Here is an 18,361-nt window from a genome sequence, read left to right on the forward strand (position 1 = left end):
TTGAAAAACTGGGGCATTGCCAACAATAACATCTCATGTTCCTCAGGGAGATGAGTTTGTCATAAATACCATTTTCACAGAACATTTCAAGGAACCTTAAGTTCTCGGAAACTATTTTAACAGGCAGCCTTAAAAAAAAAAAAAAGCTTTGGAGACAGCTTGCCACTTAGGAATATGTTTTGTTTTTGTCAGTAAATTCCCCCCGAAAAGTTGTAGTATATATCTCTTCTTTTTTCCGTCATCAGGATCCACACCTGGATCCATTTGGATTGCCAGGTCTATCTTAATAGTGGAAGGATGTCACAAATGAGTGATATGCTAGTAAATCCAGTGACCTGTCTGAAGAATGCTTTCATTATTAGCGTTTTCTCTCTCTCTCTCTGTTTCCCACTCATCTGTCTCTCTATTTCCCCATTAGAGTTTTTCATTTATAATTATATATTTTGGAGTTCCTGAAACACTGTCCTCTTTGCACTTCTGCTTCACAGCATTTGGGATTTTCTACCTTTTAAACTGAGCCAAGTCTAAAAAAAAAACCTCGGTTCCTATAAATCTTAAGAGGCTTTCCACTTTTCCCGGCTTTCATACTTAAACCCATTGATGTTCAATTTGTCAGATTTAACATGAAAGACCCAGTTGGAGATCAGTTAAATCATGTGCCCAAATGAATGAATGCCACCACGTTTGAGTCTTTGTAGTCTGGCTGCCTGCACAGAGGCGGGTTTAACACGGCTGACTTAGGAGGCAGAACGTTTCTTGACTTGTAAAGGGAAACAGAGATTGCAAGAGTTAAAGGATCACCACAGTGATCACCTCTGTTGTGGTGATCAGAGATATAATTCATATGGGCTTGGATGACCTCGACTGGATCCTTCAGGTGGACACTGCTAGCTACATAAAATCAGATTTATTTCCTTCCCTGTGTCCTTTTTTTCTACAAAAAGCAGCAACACGGTGGCAATTTAAGAGCAGGGAAACTGTCATGTTCTAGATTTGTGTCATCTATTTTGTAGGGGTTGTCTGGGCAAACCATTGATCTTGTTTTATGATAGAGCATCCCTCCCCAAACCCACTTTTCACACTGTAAGTGAGGGGAATTGGTTTATGTCCCCTGTGATTTTTGGAACCTGCCAACTTTTGGCCGTGTGCACAGTTTAATCACAGACAGGTAGAAAGTTGTATTTTCGATGTCAATGAGAGCAAGTCACTTTTTTCCCCTCCGCCTGTGTTTCGATTGCTTCCTTTAATGCAGCGTCGAAACTGTAAAAATGTTTTCGGTAGTGTGAGCCTTATTTTTGACTTGGTTTGATTTTTGTTTTGTTTAGTTTTGCTTTGCTTTGGTGAAGAGTCCAGGGCATTTGGGTTGCATTTTTCAATTCTCAGCTGCTGCAAGCATGAAGAAAATTTAATGTGCTGACACATAATGTTCTTTTTTTGGTGTAAAAGTAAGTTTTTGCCCTATGATTAACCATGTGTCAGAACGCTGAGTCTAAATAGAAAGTTTTCTTCCTCGGGCCCAGAATTTGACTTTTTCTTCTCCCAACCATCACCTACCCCAAAATCTGAAGAACAAATCAGTCAATCAGTGCTATTAATTGAGCTCCTGCTGAGAGTGAATCACTCTGCTGAGCATCTCTGGAAGTTTAGTGGAAGCAAGACTGCATGATCCCTGCCCTCAAGGTGCTCTTAATCAGTAAGAGTCAAGGGTCTGGATTATAATCTTTGAGGGCTGAGATCATGTCTCCCAACTCCATTTTACTGTACTTTCCAAGTGCCAGTTACCCCTCAATAAATGCCACTATTGATTGGTGGAGGCCACTCTGACATAGCACCTGGAAGAGTATCCACTAAGATGGCCCTAGAGCCCAGGTGGCTGATCTTCTCTTGGGGCTTATGCCTTTTGGCTCATCTGGCTTGGGACAGTAAGTGGTAAGCTATTGGTCACTTTCAGATGCTGCCTAAATTCCCCATCCCACAGTAGAGGTGAAGAAGCAGCTGCATTAGGTCCGAGAATGGTGACCCACCTCCCTGCCATCAAATCGGTTCCCTATTGAGCTGGGGCTGGGGATTTTGAGGAAGGACATTGCAAGCCCTTTTTCCACCTCCCCACCCCATTTACAAACTAGATAATAAGTCTGGTAGGTATAGAGTGACTTCCAAGTGACTACTTATTTGCTGTGTGGCCTCAAATCTCTTTCAGACTCATTGGCCCATCTGGGAAGTGAGAAGATGAAAACTGGCCATTAAAGTTTGCAATATTCTAAGAACCTTATATGAAAGACACGAAATACTAACATCCTCTTGGGAAAGGCCTATTCTTAGGAAGCTGTCAGCACTGGAAAATAGTGATTGAAAGTTTTTAATTAGAACACTGGAGGATAAATATAAACACTTCTAAAAATACATCTCTTTTAGCCCATTTTCTGACCCTGGAAATGATCTAGAAATGATCAGTTTGGGTGTCACTGGATCCTCCTGTTGTTTGTGGTTCTGACACATGCATTCATTCATTCATTCATTTGTATTTATTAAATGCTTACTGTGTGCAGAGCACTGTACTAAGTGCTTGGGGAAAGTATAGGACAGCAATAAAGACTATCACTGCCCGCGGCAGCTCCATGCTAGTTTTGTTAGGAAAGTAAAGCATTAAATGCTTTCAGAGGCCTGACACTTCAAATTATTCCTCTTTGGTGAAAGTTCAATTCAAAAACGAATACCTTGGGAGAGGTAATTTAGGTATGGAACCAGGGTTTACAAAGACTGTTAGTTTTCCTGAGGAAATCTGTCTGCTCTGTAGCTGGAGTCAGATCTCATCCATTTAGGGGGCATGGTTTTTCACTTTGGATCATGGGGCAATCCTAGATTTGTTGAAGATGAAGAAAGACCGGACTCACTATTCGGGCTTCTCAGAAGGCGAGCAGGTAACCTCAAGTATGACCTCTTGGTATTCCAGTGTCTCCTTGATCCTCTGTTGCATGTTCCTCCCTGTTTCACTCCTCTCCCCAGGATCATTGCAACTACCAGTCCAGTGGCCAAGTTCAGAGTTCTGCCTTGGGCAGACAGAGGGACCATCCCTCACCTCTCAGAAAAGCCAACCACGAGCCCTCCAAGTGGGTAACACTTCTCTAAGGTGAACCAATCCCTTTTTTGTGCTTTGGGGTTGCTTTTTTCCTGGAACATGCACTTTACTAGACTGATGATTACATCCCGGCTAAGCTGCTTGCTCCCTCTTCACCCCTACAGCCCAGAAGGCAGCTTCCCTGTGCCTCTACTATGATAGGGATAGGGTCCTTATACCATGCCTTGTGCTTCCCTTTCTATGAGAGCCCTTGTTTGTTAAGATGATTGGTTCTTTCAGTGATCTTAAGCCCAGAGATTCTTGGGAAGAAACAACTACACAGTAGCCTCCAATTCCCTGCTGGGCTGTGCGCTCTCTCTCTCTCTCTCTCTCTCTCTCTCTCTGATCAAATGGTTGTTTTGAATTTGCTCTAAGGCACTGAGGGATACCAGTAGTCTTTGGTCTCTATGAGGTGTTTGTGGAAACTTGTAACAGGACAAATGGAGAAGCCGAGCTCCCCTGCACCACCTCCCTTCCCCACTGCTTCTAGCTCCCTTCCCTGGAACTTCCTGACTTTTCCCTAAAGTTTGTCTGGACAGATTTTTCAGGAATGGCCATTAAAATGTAATAGGACTTGGCCTCTTGTGAAACAGGACTCCTTACAGGTGGGATTTTCCCAGGACATCTGTCGTGGGCGATTCTGTCAGTCCTAATTCAACTCCCGCGGAAACTGAAACCTAAATCGGTTCAGCGGCTGGTCCAAGATTGCCCAGTCCATTGCGGGCAGAGTGGGATTTCAAAATCTGGCACTTTGGATTTCCTGGAGAATGCCAACTGCTGGGCCATGAAAACAGTGCCCTTAAATTTTGCCTTCCTCCTCTTCTTTCCTCATCCTCCACAGAGAGAAGCAATATGGCATAGTGGATAGAGCATGGGCCTGGGAGTCAGGAGGTCATGGCTTCTAATTCTGACTCCTCCACTTGTCTGCTGTGTGACCTTAGGCAAATTACTTCACTTCTCTGGGCCTCAGTTACTTCATCTGTCAAATGGGGATTGAGACTATGAGCCTCATGTGGGACAGGAACTGTGTCCAACCTGATTAACTTGTATCTAATCCAGCGCTTAGACGAGAACAGTGCTTGGCACATTGTAAGTGCTTAACAAATACCAGAATTATTATCATCATCATTATTATTGGCTCTCTTTATACCCCCAAATGTGCTGAATGCTTTCCATTCCAGTTCTGATCTCTGAGCAGGGATCTTGGGGTTTTACAAAAGGAATGAAAAAAAGGGAAAGAGTTGTTCACCTTTAAACTTTTGTTCTGAGACTGGAACTGGAAGGCCGTGAGATCCATGAAATTTGGCAGCTTTCCCCCCGTCAAAATGACCTGCCTCGATGCACTGACATCATCCCGAAGGCTGCTGTTAGCGTAACGATTTTGAGCTATAACAGATGGGACCGCATCTACCAACTCTGTTGAACTCTCCCAAGCGCTTAGTACAGTGTTCTGCATACAGTAAGCGCTCAGTAATCACCATTGATTGATGTTCATCATTCCTCCATTTTGAGGCTTTAAAATGCAACTCTCCTGTCCCTTCTGGCTCTTCTCCCCGCCAATCTTTTCATCTTCTTGCATCCTGTAATTTTATAGGGCCAGCATCCAAGTAGCCAGTAGTTCCTTAAAGAAACTCTTCCTTGGGAAGAAGCATAAGACCAGTGGTAATAGTATTCCTATTTTACACCTAGAGAATAATAATAATTTTGGTATTTGTGAAGGGCTTACTTGTGCCAGGCACTGTATTAAGCGCTGGGGTGGTTACAAGCAAATCCAGTTGGACACAGTCCCACTCCCACATCGGGCTCACAGTCTCACCCATTTTCAGATGAGGTAACTGAGGCACAGAAAAGTTAAATGACTTGCCTAAGGTCACACAGCAGACAAGTGGCAGAGCCAGAATTACAACCTGACCTAAGGCTAAGGGACTTTCTCCAGTTTCCGCAATGAATTGATAGCAGACCCCTAGCCCAGATAACCCAGTGAGGTTAAATTCAGGCCACTCTTAAGCTAGCTCTAGGTTTAAACATTCCCACATTGTTTCTCATTGGCTTCGCAGTATACACATCTAGGCCCTGTTATCTACTTTGCTCTTTCAGAACATGAGGAAAGAATGGGTATTTAAAAGAAAGGCACCGGAGGTGAGGTGGAAGAAATTGGGAAAGAACAGCTTACTGTTTTAGTCATTTATTACTGGGCCCAGCAAGGTAGGCCACGGGGAAGCAGTGGGATCCAGTGGGCGGAATGGGATCCCTGGTTTCCCTCCTTAGCTCTGGCAAAGGCTAGCATCCCTGTTTCTACCTTTGGTGATGATAAGGTTAGATGATGGGGATACCTCCTACCGTCTTTCTTCACAAGGGACATTGTGAGGTTGCAGAAGGCATTGCGTGGGTCTTTAGCATGCTAGGATAAGACACATATGGTTTCTTACTTATGTATAACTTTTTGTGGGTATAACACCATATTTTTGAAATTCTTGAGCGCTTTCATTTTTTCAAAGTGCTTTCCCATCATTTGTCCCATTTTATCCATTCAACATCCCGGTGAGGAAAGGAGAGGCCAATATTATCACTCTCCCATTTTACAGATGAGTAAACTGAGCCCAGAGAGCTTAAGTGATTTGCCTAAGGTCCCACATCAGGCCAGAGGCAAAGTTGGGAATAGAATCCCAACCTTCTGACTCTCAGACTGTGCTCTTTCTACTAGACCACGTTGACTTCGTGAGCCTGTGCGTGTGGGTGGGTAGCTGTATGTGCATGCAAACAGTCACATTTCTAATCACTGAGTTGAGCTGCTTTTTTTTTATCCCCCAGAGGGGTGGAGTCTTCTTCCCCAGGGTTGAGGCAGTGAGAAGCATCCAACCTTGCGGGCTCTCAGCAAACATTAAGCAGCAACAATCACAACCTTCTCCTTGCTGCAAGCTTTTTGCTATTGGGTATCCCCTTCTCCCCAGGCTATCCCCCTGGATTTGCCGGCCCTGGGCATTGTTGCTGGTTTAAGGAGGAATGTGACTTGTTGCCCACCCAAGATTTGGATGACAACATCTGTTGACACACACCAGAACACACCTGCCTTTCTGGCTTGTTTGTTTACCAGATCAGCCTGCATTTGAAGTAGGTTCAATACAGTTCCTTAAGGGGAAATGGAGTTCTGTTTGCCTCTGCTAAGAGGAAACTCTGGCACAGGCAGCCCAGTGGGTCTTCTTTAGGGCCTTGGAGGGGGAGCTAGCTGGAAGCTAAGGAAGCCAGGCCCTTTTGTTAGAAAACCTTTTGAGAAGAGAATGGGGTTGACAGGAATGAAGGATTTTAAGGTCCTAGAGGAAAGTCATTGTCTAGTATAGCCTGCCTTGCCTCTTTCATTTGTCCCTTCTCCTGTTTTTTGCCTCTTTTCCTCTGCTCAGTGAAGCCTCTTTCGCATTCTCCCAAACTTGCCTTTGATTGCATCCTACGGTCTCTTCAGAGAAATTCTTTTCTCTGGATTCACCGCACAATACCTCAAGACTCTGCAACTTAGATAAGGAAAGCCAATGCAATTTAGGCCAAATATGCCAGAGGGGAAAGTAGCTAAGATATTGGGGCTGAAGGCTCCAGGATCAGTTCATTTGAGTGCTCGACACGCTTTAAGGACTCAACAGAAGGAACGCCGATAGCCTGAGAAGAATGGCCTGCTTTCAGGCATCAGCTCTTATACCTGGGCATCTTTGGCAACAGAACTGTCCGGCAGACTGACTGCTTTGCTCTTTCATGTCCCCCAAGAGCATCTGGCGTAGTACAGTGCACAAGAGTTAGATTTCTTCCTACCTTGGTGGGTGAATGTGAGAAGCCAAGTGGCCTAGTCGAAAGAGCACCGGCCTGGAAATCAGGGGACCTGGATCCAAGGTCACATAGCAGCACCATCTCTTGCCTGCTATGTGGCCTTGGATAAGTCACTTAACTTCTCTGAACCTCAGTTTCCTCATGTAAAATGAGAATTTGATACCTGTTCTCAGTCTGACGGCTCAGAGTGTGTGCTCTGTGTGGGATAGGGACTGTGTCTGACCTGATGGTATTGTATCTACCCCAGTGCGTAATACAGTCCTTGGCACCTAGTAAGCACTTATCAAATAGCACAATTATTATTAGGATGTGTTCAAGGGTGTGTCTTAACCTGCTCTTATATCCCTTAAGCATTGCTATTGGTGGAAATGGGATAGGGTGTCTCACATCTTATTTGGGGGTCCTGATCATGGAACATCCCACAGTCGTTTCAGATGCATTTTGTTTGCTTTTCCCCCCAGTGGTGCTTAGTGCCACCCAACATATTAGGAACGTTGCAAAGCCCTGTCAGTTATGCAGGTGGCTGAGCATGCCTTCAGCATGATTCATTGAGTCGTTCAGTCTTATTTATTGAGCACTTACTGTGTGCAGAACATTGTAATAAGTGCTTGGTAGAGTACAATACCTCAATGATGCCAGAGAACTGGCATCTCTGCCCAGCTTTCTCCAGAAACCAGTTTGGCTCACAGGCCCAAGTGGTTCTGAAGGATCTGGCATCTGTCAGTAAACTATCTGTACGCCGTTCCCTCCCCCACCCTCCACCTGTAGCCTTCTTAGCACTTAATACAGTGCTCTGCCTACAGTAAGCACTCAATAAATACCATTGATTGAGTGAAGTAGATCTCATGATTTTGTCCCTTGGAGAGGAAAGTTAGTGTCAACTTCTGCCTCCAGGGATCAGGGTGGGTTGCTGCTCCAGCTCTTAGAGATACCGAGGAATGCCGCAGAAGGGAGCAAGGGGCGAGTGTCCTGCCCTCTTAACCATGCGTGTGCACTTAACCCTTCACCCAGACAATCATGGAAAATCATTCTCCTCCCACTCCGCTCCAAACTTCTCCATTCACTGGCAAAGTATAGTCATGACCTGGTGCATCTGAGCTGCGTTGGGTCACCCGCTGCAGTTACGGGCCCCCTATCCGAGGCTCCTCTGGACAGGAGAGACTGTGCTGGGTCGGCTTGACTGTCCAGAGTGCACATAGATGATGGGTTCCAGCTGGGTCTGTGCTTCGGGGGTCGGGGAGAGGGAATCCACATCCATGATTTCCTCTACTGTCCCTTTCTTCCTTACAGGCGGTCCATCCTAGCAATTCCAGGCTGACCAAAGTTGTCTTCCTCCCCCCGCCCTTCTTGGCAATACGTAGAGCCTAACATGTTGCAGGCCAGTTCATCAGGGGTGGAAAGAACCATTCAAATGACTGGCCTCTGAGCCACATCAAACCAGCTCAGCAAAATGCCAGTGGCGGCAGAGAGCACGGCTGCCAGAGAATATTTGTTGCAAGGCTTATATTGCTGACCATTTAGGACCCTTTCATCTTGAAGCCCTTAGTCAAACTCCTCCTCACCCCTCCAACCCCCCGACCCAAAGCGCCTAAATATAAATTCCAAACTGTGGTTAAAGCCAGGAGTGGGTATTGGTCTTCTTTTTTTAAATGGTAACAACCTGTTGGGGATGGCCAGGGAACTCGACTCAGCATCTGTGATCAGTTGGGATCTTAACACTCGGATGGTGTTTTGCTTGTTTCTAATTATTACTATGCGTTGTCAAGCTTTCCTTTTCTTCAAAAGCTAAGAGGGTGGGGAAGATGTTAGGAGTTTTTCCTTTAGATTGCCTCTTTAGATGTTGATATCAGCATTGTAAGATCATACTTCTGCCCCCTCCGTATATTGCTGGCGGATGCCTGAGAAAGTTACCAGTAGCTGGGGCTTCCTCCACCCTTCCTCAGCTTTCCTTTTATCCTATCAAAATACATTTGGCTCAGAAGGAGTGTGTGTGTGTGTGTGTGTGTGTTTTGTGGTGGCGGGAAACGGGGAGCAAAAGGATCACTGAACACAAACCCCAGAGGCTTTGGTGAAGTCGCATGTAATGGGAATTACAGTCGGAGTGAAAGTGAAGAAGGACTGGTTTGTGTTTTCATATTGGCTGTTACTATAGAATCAATCACAACATTAGGAAAATAACACAAGAACGCCAGTGCTCAACAGTCAAGTGCTGTCTCGTTCTCATCGGCACTGAAAGAGAATTAAGGGGGAAAAGAGCAGGCAGGAACTTTAGGAAGTGTTGGGGTTTTGTGTTATTTTTAAACAGGTCCAGTTTGCTTTGGAAGCCCTGTGACTGTCCAGCCGATTTTCCTCAACACTAAGAAATTAGTTTGTTGAAACTCCTGACTTAATTATCCAGAGAACCATTTGATGGGGGAGAAGAGGAAATTGGTTCATAAGACTAGCAATCTTACTACCTCCTCCCTTAAAATGTACTCTTAAATGCTAAACTGAAAAAAGGTGTAGAAGGCTGAGGTGTGTTTTGCGGTGGGGAAGAAATCAGTAAGTGCAAAGCAAAAAGTGCTACCCTATGGGAAATACAGCTGTTAAGCCTTTGATAGATGTTATGATTTGCAACAGGCTAGATAGAGTTTATGGTGCAGATGGTACATTGGGTAGAGCTAAAACAGTAATTAATGGTTTCTATTTCCCTCCTTCTCTATTAGATTCAAAAGAACTGAATAACCTCTGCCTAAGGCAAGCATTTTTCCGTTTCCTATTACAGCCTTTACTAAACAACTTTTCTACTGCATTTCAGTATTTCCACACAATGAACTGGGTGTTCACCTCTCTTGTGCCCCTTTTAGATAAGCCTGGGCTTCTGTAAGTTTAAAAGAATAGTTTTAAAGCATCCAATTCTGAATACTAGCCAAATACATTAGCCTCTTTTTGTAGACACAGAGAAACGCAGAGCTCTCCTTTATTACACTGGGGGAACTAAAGTGGGCCATTATTCCAAAATTATGTATTACCAAAAATACATTCTGAAATCATAATTGGGAGATAAACTTTTCATTGATAACAGGAAGTGAAGCAATCTATAGGCCTAGCCAAAGTACCGGAGATCATAATAAAGCATCTTTGTCACAGATTTGGCTGTCTTAGGATGTTTTATCTTTTTCTTTTAAAAAATAAATCACCCAATTGCTTCTGACTATAAAAATTCATCTTTACCATACCAAGACTGTCCCCATACCTCTCTATTAATCTACCTGCATGAGAGATTTATGACTTTTACCTATTTATCATCATAGAGAGTTACTTTATAAAGCCCTGTTGCAGTTATTTAAATGTCATCAGAATTAAACAACCACTCTGCTTGTGTCTCTGAAATTGTCAGCCAGTGACGGTTTTTGATGTTAGCCTACCTTGGAAACATTAAAAAGCAAAGTTACTTTTAAAAGGTAAGAATTCATTCACTCCAACATAGTAGACTTTTACTGTTTAAGACGCCCCAAATATGTGTAGTCAAGAACAAAATAGCCGATACGGTAATGCGGTTTCAACATCCAACTTAGTTTTCATTGAAATGTTTTGCACAAGTCACCACCTTTCATTTCTGAAACGTCTGCTAATTTTATGTTGTGGGGAGATAGTGGAATGAGAGAGCCTTTTGCATATTTTTATTAACCTTGTGGAAAATGTGTACCTTACTTTATTGAGTGGGTTAAAATATAAGACCTATTTAAGCATTCAGGTATAACTTTCAAGGGACTGAATGACAAAAGACTTCTATAAACTTTTCTTGTCATATCAGGGATTTTGGGCAGAAGACTTTCTGAATCCAAACTCACTGCTACATTACAGGGAATAGAATTATTTGTCATTATCACATTCAGGTATTGCCAAGCAAGTGGACACAGAGTAAAAACGTTAGGACGCCAAACTGGCAGCTACTTCCTCTTCAAATTTGACATTTGTGTTCAAGACACAGACATGAAAAATGTGAAGATTCTGTAGTTCCTTTCAGTAGTTGAACTAACAGCTTTTATTTTCAAATCGACACTTGTGAGTACCCAGAAAAGTTTTTTTTTCTATCACTTCGAATATGAATTGGAGATTTCATTTACCAAGCAACACATTTAGCATGTGGTAAGATGGTGCATATATACTGTAGCTCTGAAGTGCAATTGGGTTTGTGGGATTAACTACAAGGAGAAATAAAGCAGAAGGTACAGGGATGTACCACAATATGTATGAATTCTTTTTCCACAGTGTTAATTTAGGCAGGGCTTAGTGTGCCGGCAATTTGGAAAGTGTGTGTAATAGCATCTTTCCTTCTTAATGCTAAAAAATTAAATGCCTCATCTGTTTCCTCTGCCAGATCCTTTTACCTTTAAAAGTTTAGTGTTAGTTGAGAAGTTTTTTGGGTTTGTTTTTTTTCCAGGTAGGGTTAAGTGGACGCATTTTTCCAGTCCCGTTCGCGGTCAGTGATGCGGAGAAAACTTCAGAAGAAAAACTACACACATCCACAGCTACATCACTTTTCCTGCAGAAATGTCCCCTGACTGCTTAAAGTGATTTTTAAAAAGGCTGTTTCCTCTCTCTTACCTTAGTTGCGGGCACTGTGGAATCCCATGATTTAGCTATCGCTCCCTGGAGCTGGAGATTGCGTCCTCTTAGGCATCAGAGATGTGAGCATTCCAGCAGTTGCACCAAACAATGAGAGATAGGCTCTTTGCATGCCCCAAGCCTATGGAGCATTACGTCATTGCACTGCCATATAAGGAACTCTGTGTGTTGTGCAGCCTCGCCGTGTCTGACTAGCGTACTTCGGTGATAGCTAGAACTTGGAAAAATTATTAATGCATTCTGGCTCCAGCTGACGTTCAAGACTCTGTGAAATATTTCATTTGTCTCCCCGGTTCACGGCCGAAAAGAATGTGCGGAAGGTTAGGGCTGCACCAGTTCCTTTTTGCTCTTGATAATAAAGTCACTGAGGGTCATGAGCTGATTAACTGGAACTTTTCTCAGTTGGTTCCCTAGTCACAAGCTGAGGGAGAGAGAGAAATAGAGAGAGAGAGAGAGGAAAAAGCCCCTAGATAGTGGCCTTGAATAAAGCATAATGAATGTTTGTGCTTTTCTTTTAAAAGGAAAAAAGATGAGGGAACAAAATATGTTACTAGAACTCCCCTGAAGGTGATTCGGACTTCAAACCTCCTCCTCATTTCTCTTTGTGGAGAGTGGGGGTCCTCAGAGGATAGTATTTTATTTCCTGATGATGTAACTACAAAACAATTCTTCAAGTGATGATGGGAAGGCCAGATGAAATCTGTTTTTTTTGCTAATGTTTTTCCGAAAGACGCTTCCCTCTCCTTTTTCCCGGCTCTCTTCCCCTACCCCTTTTCCCATCCACCCCCACAGCAGTTTTGGAACATTTGTGTTTTAGCTAATGCAATTAGGACGCTGAGCAATTTATTTGGTAGTGAAAATGTGTTCTTACAGGAAAGTATAATAGGAATGCTTGACTTGAAAATAATCTTCTTTTCCTCATGGCTTACCCCTCTACACCTTCTCCTCTACACCCCCAAAACAAATACAGACTGTGGATGGGGAGAAGAGTGTCTGTTTGAAACCTCTGAGGATGAGGGCAATCGGATTTAGAGTTAGTAGAAGCTACCTGCCTCAGATCCCTGATGATGTTGATAATTAGTGACCCTGCCTCATCAGTGGGAGAATTTGTGCTCTGAGTCACAGCTGAACTGCCTTGTTCTGCTACAAGGATTAGGGATGTGTCTGCTCTATTTGCAGACTTCAGAAGAATGGAGTAGTTGTAAGAGCTGGAATCTATTTGAAAACTCTTAAAAATTGCAAAATTCAAACAGGATTGCTTCCTAATATGATATACATATGTCTGTGGGATTATTGTTTCCATATGTTCAGCCAAATTGAAATAATGAAAATATTGTACATTTGGTGGGAGTGGGGAGAGGAGTGGAGAGAACAGAATTGGGAAGCAAGTGAGAGAGGTGAAGGCTAAAGACGAAAGATAAAAACCGGGCACTGAATTCTGCTCCCTTTGAAGTTCAATGTCTTTGAATCTCCTGGTTGGGTGCATCCAGCTGCCAGACATAAACTCTAACATCCTCCTTTATATTCATATGTCATCCCATCATTTTTTAGGGTTGGTTGTGGTTGCATGAGCATTTTCTATCACCTACCCGTGCGAAGTGCTGCACATTCATTTTTATAGGTCAGTTGTCATTTGTGTATCATATGATGTCCAAACTCCAACAGGCTTTTAAACCAGGTCGCTAGTGGCTGGATGAGACTGTGAGGAGCATCATATGAGGCATAAACAGCATCGAACTAAGCTTTAAACCCCAAACCTTGAACATCAGCCAGAGACAAGAACATTGTTCTGCCGGCTGTGAATCAGTGCCCTCACGTGCCCTGGTGTGAAGCAGTCCCTAATTCCGTGATAGGCATTTTTATGGTGCTTTAGTTTTGTCTGAGTGCTGGGTGGTTATTTCTCCCCGCTCTTTCTTGTGGCTTTCCTGCATTAGTCCCACTTTTTTTGCAAAGGAGGTTGCAGATGTCCATAGAGGTTCACCGAGGCTCAGCCGGATGAATGATTTATCCAAGGTCACCCAGAAACCCAACTTGAGCAGAAATGGGATCAGAACATTTTCCTTGGCAGTTCTTGAGAGCTCTGAGCTGATCCAACCCCCCAACTTCACCACCATGGTCTGGAAGTCATTTCTTCTGCATTTCTGGACTGTGGTGATACTGACCCAAAACAAGTCCAACCACACTCTTCAAGACACTGTTACCTCTTTTTTTATGGTATTTGTTGATGCTTACAATATGCCAGGCACCATACTAAGCGCTGAGGTAGATATAAGTTAATCAGGTTGGACACAGTCTCTGTCCCACATAGGTTTCACATTCTTATTCCCCATTTTGCAGATGAGGTAATTGAAGCACAGAGAAATCAAGTGACTTGCCCAAGGTCACAAAGCAGACTAGTGGCAAAGCCAGGATTAGTACCCAGGTCCTCTGACTCCCTGGCCCATGCTCTATCCCCTAGGCCGCACAGCTTCTCCCTGGGTTTGTCTTCTCTGGGGTCAGAAATGGGTTGAGTGAAGGTCCCCACCTATAGTCTGTTGTTCTTGTTTGAGAAAATACATCCCTCAGTTTAAGGTCTTCTTTTGTCCACCTGCCCAGATTCCTGTGAGATGCAGCATAAATTAATTCCCCAAATTTGTTCCCCCAGATTCCTTGCCTGCTGAATGGTTTCCCTCTAGACTGTAAGCTCATTGTGGGCAGGGAGCATGTCTGTTATATTGTTATAAACATTCTCTCCCAAAGTGCTTAGTACAGTGCCCACAATATCAGCGCTCAAAAAATGCTATTGACTGACCTTCAGGAGGGAGAAGTGGAATGTGGTAGAAGGCAATCCTGAAGTGTCAGCAGACGTCATTGTTGTTACTAATAAACATTTGACCAAAGCCCTCAGTGTACCAGGGCCTTGACTCGAAGTGGTTCCCACATCTGCTGACACAGTTCCTCTAAATTACTTGGGAAATGACTGTTCACAATATCCTGTTCTCTTATATATCTTTCTTGGCGTCACCTCCCAGTATCTGTTTCTCTCTGGCTCTACCTCATTGCATGGGTTTCTTCAGTCATCCTCCGAGGGATTCATTTAATTTTATCAAGTCCCTCAGCTCCAGGTCTCTCTTCCACTCTTCTTGAAGTTTTTGAGAGACTCTACTGGTTGCCTGTCCCTGGGAGCAGATAAAGAGGGAGGAGGGTGAAATTGGTGGGAGAAAGGTAGGGGAGAATTCTGCTTCCCTGGGCAGAACCAGAGAAAACGTATTCTACATATGTGTGTTACTGCTCTGGTGCTGGAAAAGGACTGGAGAGGACAGACCACAACTCTCCCCACCTTCAAAACCTTATTAAAATCACCTCTCCTCCAACATGATTAGCTGGTATCTACCCCATTGCTTAATTCTGTGCTTGGCACATAATAAGCACTTAATGAATACCAAAGAAAAAAGAGGCCATCCCTAATTTCCCTCATTTCCCTTACTTCCTTTCCTCTTTGCATGACCCATGCACTTGGATTTGTACCCTTTGAGCACTTATTCACTCCACCCTCACCCCCGCACAACTATCTCCCCATCTGAACGGTAAGCTCCTTTTGGCCAGGGAATGTGTGTACCAACTCGGTTGTACAGTACTTTCCTATACTCTGTGGTCAGTAAGTGCTCACTAAATAGCATTGATTGAGAGAGCAGGAAGGAGAGGAGGGAATTTCTGTGAGCCCATGTTGCATTGACATCCATGCTTACAACTGGGCCTGGCTACAATGTGAACCTCGAATGCTCATTTGTTCTGAACCCCGGTGCATCCCGCCGCATGGACAGACTGCTGCTCTCCAAAGCAGCTAGGGCTTGGTCCATCAGGCTCGCTGCAGTGGCCGGTTTCCATTGGTTCCTGCTTTGCTGACCACAGCTCTGGGAGACGGGTACAAGGCATTTCAGGGCCCCTGATGCAATTGACTGCAGACCTTGCAGCAGAGTGGAAAACGGGGAAAGAGTGTCCAACTGGATGATGGTCCTGACAGCCACCTTTACAGTTACCTTCTTCTCCAGTCCACCCTCTCCTATTTCCTGGCACATATGGGCATAAACAATTTTCAGAAGCCATGAGCTACTGCAGTGCTGTGAGTAAGCGGGTGAGTGCAGCCCTGTGACTTTTTAACCCAAAATCTGCTAGGATCAAATTTTGCCCGAAGCCTACTTTCTGTCTGCTAATCCTCTAGTGTTAGACTGCTTTTTGTTGTTCTTCCTTTGATAGGGACCTGTCCTAGCTGCCTTGCATAGTGTAGTTGTGAATCCCATCCTTCTTGGGTATCTCACCGCTGGTGCCAGTCTGGAGTGTTAGCAGGATCAACAATGAACCTGGTCCTGAAGAGAAGCCTTGTAGGCTTAGTTGGCACTCCAAGTCCTGCCCTCAATACGGGACTCCAGCAGATGTCCATAGGTCAGTAGGATGAGTCGAAGAGCATTATAGGTGGGCAAGATGACCCCGCTGGGAGAGAGTTAAATGGGAAGGAGGAAAGACCTGCTATTTAGGTCCTGTCAGTTTGCGTATTTCTTCCTGCAAATATGTTTCGTTTCCTTAGTAACTAATAATAGTTTTGAGAAATTGTTCTACTTGCAAGCATTACTGCAGGAGCGAAAAACCCCTAGAATCACAGAAATTAGAAATGGAAAAGACCTATTAGGTCATCTTCGCTGTCCCTTGCCAGTACAGATTGTTCCCAGGGTTTTGTCCAGTCTATTTTTAAGGGACCTTTTCAAGTTCATTTTTTTTTTCCTGAAATGGGCATTCGTAGAAGCAAGTGGGACAGACTATCCTTTCTCTCTGTCCATGGAGCTCCCTTTAACTTCAGAGAAAGCATCATGAATGGAGATCGTGTCGGACGGATTGCAGCAGAAATATTCCCACAGACGTTTTACAAAAGCAGTGGGTTCATTTCAGGGTGTCATTGGAATATTTATGTGGGTTAAAGGAGAGGAGATTGAATGTAGACATTGTCATCCATCACTACACAACCCTGATGCATTGTGTTGATGAACTTGTCTCCTCTCAGGAATTCACACATGTTCCTCAAATAAGCATCCTTTGGTGCCATTATCAGTGAAACAATACTAAGCTGGGTGACCGTTTTTCTTATCCAGTGCCTTGCAAAGCACCCAGCCTCAATGAAACTCATCCTGTGGAGTACAACTGCCCTGTGAAAGAGGTGAGGTCTGCCCACACATCGAGACCTTTGCAGAAAAGAACCCTACCTTGATGCTGATGCTGGTACAGACTGAAGTGACAAGAACTTAACCAGTGGTGCTCTGGGGTAATTAGATTAACAGTCAATTTAGCCTGGTATTTGTATTTTGTAAGTTGAGAAGCTTGGCAGAGCCTTTGTTTCTTACTTCTCAAATACTCCTGCACCAGCCAGTCGTATTTCACATTTGGACTTGGTTGGGATGCAGCGCAGTAGGACTCAAAACTGCTGGACTAAGCTGTATGTTCAGGGTATTTTGATTATTGGCTTACCAACTCTGTTGTACTGTACTCTTCCAAGTGCACAATAAATACCATTGATAATGATGATTGACTTGATAGCATTTGCTCAGTCGTGTTAGTCTCTGCCCTGTCCCTCTCACCCTACTACCAATGTTCCTTGATGGAGGACTTTGCTTCACTTCCCACTCACTCGGCTAGGTGCAGGGAGCAAAGCAAACCTGAGGATTCGAAAAAGCTCCAAGATGTCAAAACAAGTTGATGCCTTACTTTTTATGACCCAGGATGACAGATGTGTGACTGGAAAAAGGTCCATCGTATCAGTTCTAACTCGGCTTGATGCGCAATGTTAGTATTTGCCTGATCAGAAAAACTTTAGAATTTTCTCCAGGATAAGTCCTCTCCCACATCTCATCCCGCCTGCCCCGTGTAGACATAGACAGTAATAAGAATGGAGTCACCCCAGAGCACACTAAACCCCCTACAAGCAGCTAAGTTGTGTCTCTTCACCATTGGCCCCTGCCCCGTGATACTTATGCAAATATTCTTGTACCCTACGATTTCCCCCATCCCTAACCGTTTTTAATGTCTGTCTCTTCTTGTAGGCAGAGACCGTGTCTCCCACTCTATTCTGCTATACTTTCCAAAGAGTTTAGTACAGAGCTCTGTACACAGTAAGTGCTCAATAAGTACCATTGATTGATTGAATCAGGAGGGGAGATATTTCTTGGGCACAGAAACTGGAAGATTAGGTCCAAACATCCACTCAATTCTCATTAACTCTGCAAATATTTCTGTAGTCATTCCCCATTAGCCCAAATATACTACTGTTGGTAAAACCACAGATCTTAATGAAGATATTTTTTTCCGCTTTCCAAAAGTATCTCGGTCAATCCTTGGTGAATTTGTGAGTTGGACACAGAAAGGTGGTTAGCCCTTAAACTTTATTTCAAGCAGTTGTCTTGTTCCCTCCCATAGTCTGGATTGGGCAGCAAACTAACTACAAGTTTAGATCAAAATTCAGAGCATAAGACCACCCACAGTAAATTTATAGTCAGCATTGCAATTCGTTGTCACTTCTTATGGTGTTTCACGTAATGTGACTTGAATGGAGCAGGTGAAGCATTGATCTCTGAAGAGTTGTATTTGGCACTGGCGGCCTGGAGTTTTTTCAGCTGTGTCCAAGAAGTTTTCCCCAAGAAACTCTCCAGGAGACTCCTGAATTATTTTAAAAAGCACCTGGAAGCTTTTTAGACCATCCTGAAATTTACCATCCCAGTTACTGTGCGATGTGGGGTGTTTGGGGTTTTCAGAATTACTAGGCTAGAGGTTGATTTAGAACATTTCCTTTTCTTG

The 18,361-nt window shown here is 43.9% G+C and overlaps 1 protein-coding gene across 2 annotated transcripts in view; it reads right to left on the bottom strand.

Annotated features, from left to right (window-relative positions):
* The window catches only part of FILIP1L (filamin A interacting protein 1 like), an 87,832-nt gene that overhangs the window by 33,726 nt on the left and 35,745 nt on the right, over positions 1-18,361 (bottom strand). Inside the window, exon 1 of one of the 2 annotated variants that reach the window (XM_029082147.2) lies at positions 11,522-11,722. The exons of the other annotated variant lie outside the window; for it this stretch is intronic. The gene's annotated coding sequence lies outside the window, so the exon portion shown is untranslated. Of the gene's footprint in view, positions 1-11,521; positions 11,723-18,361 lie in introns of those variants that run through there. 2 annotated transcript variants of the gene reach the window in all.

The sequence above is a fragment of the Ornithorhynchus anatinus genome, chromosome 17 (genome assembly GCF_004115215.2).
Source record: "Ornithorhynchus anatinus isolate Pmale09 chromosome 17, mOrnAna1.pri.v4, whole genome shotgun sequence".
In the NCBI taxonomy this organism is placed as follows: Eukaryota; Metazoa; Chordata; class Mammalia; order Monotremata; family Ornithorhynchidae; genus Ornithorhynchus; species Ornithorhynchus anatinus.